The sequence below is a fragment of the Etheostoma spectabile genome, chromosome 15 (genome assembly GCF_008692095.1).
Source record: "Etheostoma spectabile isolate EspeVRDwgs_2016 chromosome 15, UIUC_Espe_1.0, whole genome shotgun sequence".
In the NCBI taxonomy this organism is placed as follows: domain Eukaryota; kingdom Metazoa; phylum Chordata; class Actinopteri; order Perciformes; family Percidae; genus Etheostoma; species Etheostoma spectabile.
The window spans coordinates 30,338,625-30,347,942 of record NC_045747.1 but is presented as its reverse complement, the minus strand read 5'-3'; the positions used below and the strand labels follow the sequence as shown (position 1 = coordinate 30,347,942).

Here is a 9,318-nt window from a genome sequence, read left to right as displayed (position 1 = left end):
TGTGTTGGCACTGGATCTTTCTATCATTCGGCTCCTCGCTTATACAAACACACACACATTTCCAGGGCTGTTGGCTGACATCTGGGGGCATTTTACACGCCCCCCCCCCCCCCCCCCCCCCCCCATAAACCCAAAACATCACCACCACCCATCTGGCTACGACCTTCTGCCTCTAGTCTTTTTATATCAAAAAATGACTTGCATACTTCCTCAATAAGGACTTTACTAACAAAATAAAACACAATGAAAACAAAGTACTCTGTATTTACAGTATTTACAAAAGTACTTTTTCCCATTCACTTACATGGCACCATTTGCAACCAGTTGGGCATGTTGCTATAAATAAATGCCCTGTAATTTGTATTATTTTATTGTATGCACCACATTGACTGCTGCTGTATGAGAACCATAGGGAGGTGGTCTGGGTGGTTCTGAAACGGGCTTCAAACTGGGAGCCCTCCCCCTCCATTGCGAAGTTGCTAGTAGCCAAGAGAGGACATGGAGGATTTAAAAAGCTGGTGGACTCTTCAGATTAGGGTAATTATCTTCACTCGAGTTATACAGCCATACTGAGAAATCCAGAGAGAGTTGGGTTGAGCGATAGTCTAAACCTGTGTTGTCTTTCTTCAAATTGAAAATTAACACTTTGTTGACGCTTTCTATACATGTTTTTAACCTTTCTTACATTTTGTCTCTTTTTTTTTTCAAAACTTTTGACACTTTTTTTCAATCTTTTTCTTTTTTAAAAGTTATCAACACTACACTAACTTATTAACTTTAGTTTTACAGTTATTTTTGGAATTTATGCTCAATAAACCTAATTTAAAGGTAATTATACCTAATGTTTGAGTTAGAAAAGCAGAAATTAGGAATTATTGAGACTAAAATGAAAGGAATGGATGTTGATGGATAATCACAGACTAGAACATGTCAACTTTTACTCAATACTATTTCCAAACCACTTAAATTTGTTTTTTCAAATGCTATAAAATTGAATAAGACGCCCCAAAATTAATGAAAGTAGAGATTTGCACTTGCCAAATAGCGTTGTGTGGAAGCAATCATGTTATTTCGGGAAATTATAATGAACATTGATCTAGGAAAACGGGTTAACATGAGGGTTAATTAGCTTTGTAGCAACTCATTTGGCAATGGCTTGAATGTAACGGACGTTCATAAACCCTCTGAGACCTAAGGCCATTTTTACAGTTTATTGTCCGTCTGGATTTATTTTATAAAAAAGCTTGTAAAACTCACCCTGTGGTCCACAGTCAAGATATGAACATCATTTTTCTTAGGACAAACTGGTTATTAGAATATTTGGGCTGCAGTAGGTCACTTGCATGTTAAAATGGTTGTAGGGCCTAAAGACAATAAATAAATAAAACGGAGCATGAATCTTCAGATCTGTATTATCACAGACAGATAAGTAACACATGAGCCATTTTATTCTCTAAAACACTTCTCATATGTCTTGGGGTCACACAGTGAAGAAATAACATAACTATACGATGACAAAATACATAAATTTTTTCAAAGAAAGTCAAGACGCTTTTGCTCTCATGACATTTACTTATGCCATAAAACAAATAATGTCATATTATTGATATGACACCCACAGCATGTTATCCAAGCAAATGCGTGTCTAAAAATGTGCACCTCTTGACCTTCCATACAGCCTATTTGCCTTTATGTCCCCTCTGGCCTTCCTAACAGATGGTGACGTTGTCTCCCATATGAGGCATACTGGGGCCTCTATTTCCCTTACAACAGAGAATAGGACGGAGCCGCGAGCTAGCTGCAGAAATGAGCCAAATGCAATGAATTATGGACATAAAGTAGATCAATCTGGATGGAACGAGTTTGGATTTAAAGCCCAGAGAGGCTGGAAGTTCCAGGCTCAATGGAAACCACCTGTGAGGCTAGATAGACCCGAAGAAGAACCTCCGCCACCGCTACACTTGTTACCTTCAGACGAACCGTGTGTAAGTCGCTGGCTTGTTGGTTGATATTATTAAACTATGAATCAGAGGTGCTATTTTTACGCGTGGGCAGTGTCTGCTCAGTCAAAATGGTAATGCACTAAGCTTTAAGGGGACTGGTGTTTTAATCTAGACTTCAAACTTAACTGTCACACTGGTCGCCATTGACCGCCTATCTTTTTTTTTTGTAGGATACTCTACCAATTGTGTCATTTAATCTCATTCAGTTAGCTGAATGCAAACCGGAAGTAGCCAGCTCCGTCAGTGGAGGGCTCTAGTGCACTTAGGGTCATTTTTGGCTACATGATGGCATCATGTAGCCACTGGGTACTTTCAAAGTAACGAATGGAGCCACGCCTTTACAGTCTGTCGCTCTTGAAAGTTCTTATAATACATCCTGATGTATACACATTTGGAATTTCTACATTTTTAGCCCTAAAATGTTAGTTTCTACATACACCGCTGATATACAGCCTGTCTGTCATACACACACACACACACACACACACACACACACACACAGCTGGGTGATATACAGTGTAGATGACATGCTGAGCAGGGGTCAGGATTGCACTCGCAGGTCGGGCCTGCCACATCTGTCACTCCACTCCTCAACTGAATACTGCCCAACAGGGATGGATGAATGGATAGACTAGAGGGAGGGAGAATGGAGAGACATGTGGAGAGAGGGATGTGAGACAGCGTGAAAGAGGAAATAAAGACTTGTGTCTCGGCCTTGGGCAGTGTGTGAATGGAAAACGGCATGCAGCTGGAAAACACTTCACGTGTTTAAAAAAAAAACAACCAAATCCTTTTAAAAAAAGTTCACATCCTCAAACGTTTAAAACACTGACTACGTCACATGCACTTAATATTCTGTTTTTTGTCCTATAGTCTGACTAGCTGTTAAAGTGAATATTCCACTAATATTCTTGTGTACATGTGTACATGCGGCCGTCAAAGTAGGATAGAAAGGTCGTGCTGCAATGTTTGTCATATCCAAAAACCAGTTGTTATCAAATCTTCTATAATCTTTTGAAATAGCTGTTTTTCTCCATCCAACCAGAAATGGGCTTTCTTTTTAACAACTACGCTTAAAAAACCCTTATTAAGGCAAATGTTCTAAATGCGCTGTATACATGTCCAATGAAGGCTTCTGAAACCAGATTAATACCCCCATGTCTAGTTGGGGAATGCTAAACTCAGAAAAGGACCCCTGCTGCTCCTGTATCAAATTCAGAATTTGCAATATTAATTTGTAGTATATTTTTAACTTTTATTTATTCAGTGAGTTCTCCAGTAGAACCACAGTCTGATCTGCAGGCCCCTGGAGCGGTTGGAGCCCATACTTGTCACTCGACACCACTTATGATGTTTCTCTGACAGAGACGCTGATGGTTACTAAGCAACCAACATGCATCTCAACCGCGCGAAGATTAAAACAACACCGCGAAAATCCAAGCGGTCAATATGACCGTGTATGGCCAAATAGGTAAAAGTGATTTTATTTTCTTTGCCTTGTGTGTAATGCCAGTATAAAAAAGCTTGCCAACCTTGGCTACCACGGCCCCAACATGTAACTGTGGTGTGTGGTGTGTGTGTGTGTGTGTGTGTGTGTAAAAGTACCACTGACTCCATTGATGAGTTTTCGTATCGTTAATAACAGCTGTTTTGCATTGCAAATTGTCGTTAATCCTGTCTCTGACAAGCATTATGACAGTTTAGCTGTGATAAGCCTCAAAACCTGTGTGTGTGTGTGTGTGTGTGTGTGTGTGTGTGTGTGGTCAAAGCGACAGGGCTTTAGTAAGGTCATCCAAGGCTCTGTGTGTGGGCTTATCTCATGTCAATTGTATGTCACAGTATATGGCCCAATAGCATAAATCCCGGACTTCCCTCAAAGGGGTGGATGGCTAACGTTTTGTCGCAGACAACCCACTGGTACAAACCCCGTGCGCAAACACCAGCCACTTTCCCACACCTTCCTGTTATCTCTACATGCTTAGGCCTCGTTCACACAGACAATGCCAAAAACCTGGTCTTTCCATCATTTTGAATGGGGGTTAGTGTATTTATCTAGCTGCAGCGGGTTGACCAGTGGGGGGGACACGCAAAAAAACCACAACGGGGAAGAAACTCAACCCTTGTCACGCTGCCGTGGACATCCATGTGTGTTTCAATGTTTTTAGAGCTATGGTTCTGAGGCGGTGTGAGTGTCCCGTACAGGAAACTAGAACCATCACTGCCTCCATTGCTGCCACAAGAAAGTTCTTTTTAAAAAGGGCACTATTGTATAGATCTTCAGGTTATACTTGTATTTTGTGTTTGTGCTGGAACATGTTTACATGCTTTAATGTTGTAAAAAAACATAATTTTCTCCTACTAGCCCTTGGCTGCTGCACCTGTTTTTCGCCTCTTTACGAGACGCTCTGTAGGAGCGCCTGTCTCTTTAATCCCTCCCTGAAAAAGCCCAGTCTGCTGTGATTGGCCACGCGCTTCCTGGAAACGCTTTGTGTTGCTGTCACATGCAGATGTAGGATGCACATGCTCAGATTTAAACTGTCTACTCTAATTTGGGACTCACAACGGTTAGTGACATCCCCTGTAACTACTAGCTGCTGCCTTCAGTGCATCCGAAAATGTAGGAATCTATAAACAATCTAAAGAACTTATGTGAAATAAACTACTTGGTTACCTTAGGGGGGGGGGGGGGCTTAAAAACACAACAGGACGTCACACAAGCCGTTTCAGACACCCCCACATCGCACAACCTACAAAAAAAATATTAGAATTAAAATATAGAAAATATTTACATTAAACACTCTAAAATGTATGGTGGAATCTTTCTCATCACTCACAAGTATTGACATGAACATTTCTTAATTTAAAGATAAAAAAAGTTGCAGACCCTGCTAGATTAGGACAATAAAAACTAGTGGGATACTTATAGACATACTTAATAAAGTCGGATCGGCCAACTGTTTTAAACGCAAAGACATTTAATGAAAGCTCTATTTTTAGTGGGATTTTAATGACCAGTGTAAATCCACCCCCCCCCCCCTCTCCATTCTCCTGTTCCATCATAATAAGTATGTCGCACCCTCTCTCTGTCTCTATGGCGAACTAGGAGCACTTAGTCCGTGCTTATGTTTGTACTACAAACTGTACTAGTCAACTGAGGTGCGTTGTACTGACTGATCTTTGCTATCATGCCACTTTCTACTCTACTCTACTCTCTACATTTCAGAGAAAAATATTTTACATTTTTCCACTACATTCATCTGACAAGCTGAGTCACTTAAAAAATTAATTAAATTAAGATGTTTGCAGACAAAACACATTTTTTTAATATAATGAACTAACCCGACATGAACGGCACAAGTTTACCGATTGACTATAGTTGAACTGTTTGAATTGTTCCAGTTCTAAAATGTAAGGATTTATTTAATAGTATGTTGCCATCAGTGTTGGGCAAGCTACTTTTAAAAGGGAATCAGTTACTCTTCCAAAAAGTAACTAATTTGGAACTCAGTTTCAAAGTATTGCGTTATTTCAAATACATTTTGAAATGCCAAATGTGTCCTCCGGCCTCCACGCCTCTTTAAAACACGTTCAATTATTTTAGTGATAAATCTGAATATTATAATGAAATGGACACTTATACCACCATTATTAACAGAACACTGCACACGAATAGTAATTGTAGAAATTAAATTGAATGTTGCGTGTGGACAAGTGAGACTACCTCCAATCAAATGCCATGTACGTACTGCAGATGTTAGTTAATTGAGTGGATCAATGCAAATTACCCAATAGATGTTTTTGAACTTAATACATACCATAATAATATATTATTATTTATTTATGCCCTTCATTTGGGCTCGCTGTACCTGTCTCTCGTCGCTTGTGTTGTTCGTGTGCTTGTAAACCCGCCCAACTCTACCTCTGATTGGCTTAGAGTGAAATTTACTCGACCTCAGCCAATCGGCAGCATTCATGCGCTTGTCCGTCAAGAACAGTAAAAAAAAGTCTTTGTCTCTTGGCTCAGAGATCCCGCCTTTTTTGGCGGTATATTAAGATGGGAGAGTTGTCAATTAGATTACGTTGTCTGAAAAAAGTAAGCTGTATTTAACCCATCACCCAGCAATGCACGCCAGTGTCTGTGTCCCAACCGCGGATCACCACCAACCAGAGCCTGGGTCTTTTCCGGAGGTTTCTGCCCGTAAAAAGGACGTTTGTCTTGCCACTGTCGCACCAAATGTTAGCTCTGTACATTGTTGGGTCTTTGTAAATTATGTGGGTCTAGCCTAGATCGTTTCAATTTAATCTATTTATAGGACATAGCAGTACTTTACAGATAGAGTAGGTCTAGACCACACTCTATAATTTCCAAGCCCCACAATTCTAGTAAATCCTTATTTATCTGTAAAGTGTCCTGAGATAACTCCTGTTGTGATTTGACACTATATTTGAATAATAAATTGAAACGAATTGACCGCCATAAGCAAAGAAACCAGCTACGCCGCCTACAACCGCCATGTGCTGCACCTGTTGGACGAACGCGTCACGCGACGTGGGCTGTCTACTTCCTGATTCAAAACAGACCAATAGGCTATGCGGGGTCAGGTCCAAAGCTTCTCGTAAGCTTTGAGGGGCACCAATTTGTTTAATTAATTATTTTTTAACCCTAATGTCTGTATTTAGCAAACATTTATTATCAACGGGATTTGAAGAGGTTTTTTTAGTATACATTTAAGATCTGTACAGGGACAACGGATGCAGACAGAGGAGACGGCAGGAGACAGGAGACGCCCCCAGTGCTTCTGAACATTATTAATATTTAACCTTAGCAGGGTCAAGCAGTGGAGGGACGAGTGAGGGACACCGAGACAAAGAGAGAGACTGAGAGAGGAAGGAGGCAGAGGGATGGAGGGATGGAGATAGTGGGAGGGAGCCCTGAGGACCCACCGTCCTTTTTAATATTGATAAATCTGACTGGGGGGGGCGACCTAGCTCACCTAGTAAGAGAGTACACCCCATGTAGGCGCGGCCCCGGGTTTGAATCCGACCTGCGGCCCTTTTGCTGCGTGTCATAACCCGTCTCTCTCACCTTTACTGTAAAAAATAAAGGGAATCCCCAAAAAAATAATCTTAAAAAAAAAATTTGACTGGGTTCAAATGGTGGGGAAGAGAGAGAGAGAGAGAGAGAGAGAGAGAGAGAGAGAGAGAGAGAGAGACACACACACGTAATGTTGTAATGGTGATGTTGATATCATCAGTTTTGTTCTTATTATTGTTGATGTAAATGTGATCAATGTCTTCCTGTTTATGAGCTTTGGCAATACTGCATGTCACTATGGTCATGCTAATAAAGCTTCTTTGAATTGAGAGAGAGAGAGAGAGAGAGAGAGAGAGAGAGAGAGAGAGAGAGAGAGAGAGAGAGAGAGAGAGAGAGAGAGAGAGTTCTGCAGCTACAATTATATCATAAGTATCCTGTTTACTTGTATTATTATATCAGATGTAGTTACTCATTGTTGTTGTTTATATGTGTTTGTTCTTATGATTTGACAACACAGATGGATTTTTTTGTCATGCCAATGAAGCAACATGAAATTTAGAGAGAGAGAGAGAGAGAACGAGAGACCCAAAGGCCGAAGGAAAGAAGAATAAGTCAGGAAGGACAGCGTGAGGATCCATGACAGGTTCTCAGGAGACTTGTGAGTGACGTGGTAAGAATATCCCCAATTCTGTGTTATATCCCGTGTAAATCCATGCTAAAATCAAAACTGTGAAATTGTCAAATCCCTCTTTTAAATAGGGTGCCATGTGACCATTTCTTGGCTGAGCGGGCAGAAAAGAGGAAATAACTTTTTGGAATTAAGGACAGTATATCCAGTACAGACACCACTGCCACAGAGAATAAAGAAATGATACCAATAACAGGTACAAACTCAAGAAAAAGACATGAGAAATGATTTTTTTTTTCTTGAGAGAGCACACAAAAGTACGTCGTTCTCACAAGAAACCAGTCTTAGGCTAGCACAAAGATGCTAACAGGCTACTGCTAATTTCATATGGGTAAAGTTAATATTTCACATTTACAGCGTAAAATCGGTCAACCGTTACCTCATAATTTGTAAGTTTGTTGATGGAACTATTCAGCCATTCTGATGGGAAGCAAAGCAATTTTGCATGTCCATAGTAAACAACAGAAAAATGAAATCTGCTGTATGACGATATTTACTACCAACAGGGTAAATAACCCATGACTTAAGTTTTTATAAGCTGCCAACCCCAAAAACTGAGCTTGTATGCATTTTGGTGGGGACGGTGGTTCTGCGTACGCATAGATCTCGTCATGAGTCATTTTGTACCCACCAATTTTTTGGAAATCCTCAAACACAATTCAGTTAAAATGAAGATCATAACACAATTTTTGAGCAACAGCTGGCTACAAGCTTCCCTGTTCCCAAGAAAACCTGTCGGGACATTCTGTACATTAACAAGACAGAGGGGGGGGACAGAGAACAGCTCTAGGTCTAGTGTCCCGTTTTAAGTTTTACAAAAGTAAAAACATGCAAACACTAGTTTTGGAGGGAAATACGCTTCTAAGCTGAAAATGTCCCCGGATTTTGTCTGAGAAATCTGGTCACCTTACTATGAGGATCAATATGAGAGAGAAATTTGGTAATCCTTGATCATTGTTTAGGTACATTAAACCACGTTTTTATTCATTTACATTAGTAAGCTACAGGACAGCGTCTTTCAAAAACATGACGAAAGACAAAAAAAGAAGAAGGCGTCAATGTACCCGGCACTTCTGAACGTGTCTCTGTCCTCTGCACATTTCAAACCAAATGACGCCCGTGCTTTTATGAAAGCAAAAGTGGATAGGGACGTGAGGAATCAGCAGGAAGAACGGGAAGACTGTGGGATCCTGACACTAATGTGCAGCATTATGTTTGCAGCAAGCATGTTGCCAAGTCAAATATCCAAATGTCAGATTTTAGCTTCATGTTTTTTTTTTTTGCAGATGAATCAGTATTTTTTTATGGAGTTGGACCATTTTCCTCTTGTACAATTGCCAGAGTTAAGCTGCAACAACGACAAAAGTCACAACTAGACTGCAAAAACACTCTTTATCCTCATGCAAAATAACCTAATATGTCTTAAAATAATGCCTGGAAAATACAATTTCTACATAAAAATACCTATGACAAAGTAAATAAAGTCAAAGATATGAAAAAAAAAGAAAACTTCAAATCCCATGTCACACCTGGAGGTAGGGTAGCTTAAATGGAGATTTAAAAAAAATTAGATTAGATTCAACTTTATTGTC

General features: G+C 40.1%; 1 protein-coding gene and 1 long non-coding RNA gene across 2 annotated transcripts in view; one reads left to right on the top strand and one right to left on the bottom strand.

Annotated features, from left to right (window-relative positions):
• Nucleotides 1-9,318, bottom strand: part of LOC116703411 (carbonic anhydrase-related protein 10) — a 136,351-nt gene that overhangs the window by 79,643 nt on the left and 47,390 nt on the right. The gene's annotated exons all lie outside the window — the stretch shown is intronic.
• LOC116703419 (uncharacterized) overlaps nucleotides 8,195-9,318 on the top strand; it is a 14,076-nt gene continuing 12,952 nt past the window's right edge. The window contains exon 1 of the long non-coding RNA XR_004335426.1: nucleotides 8,195-8,288. This is a non-coding gene — a long non-coding RNA (uncharacterized LOC116703419). The remainder of the gene's footprint in view (nucleotides 8,289-9,318) is intronic.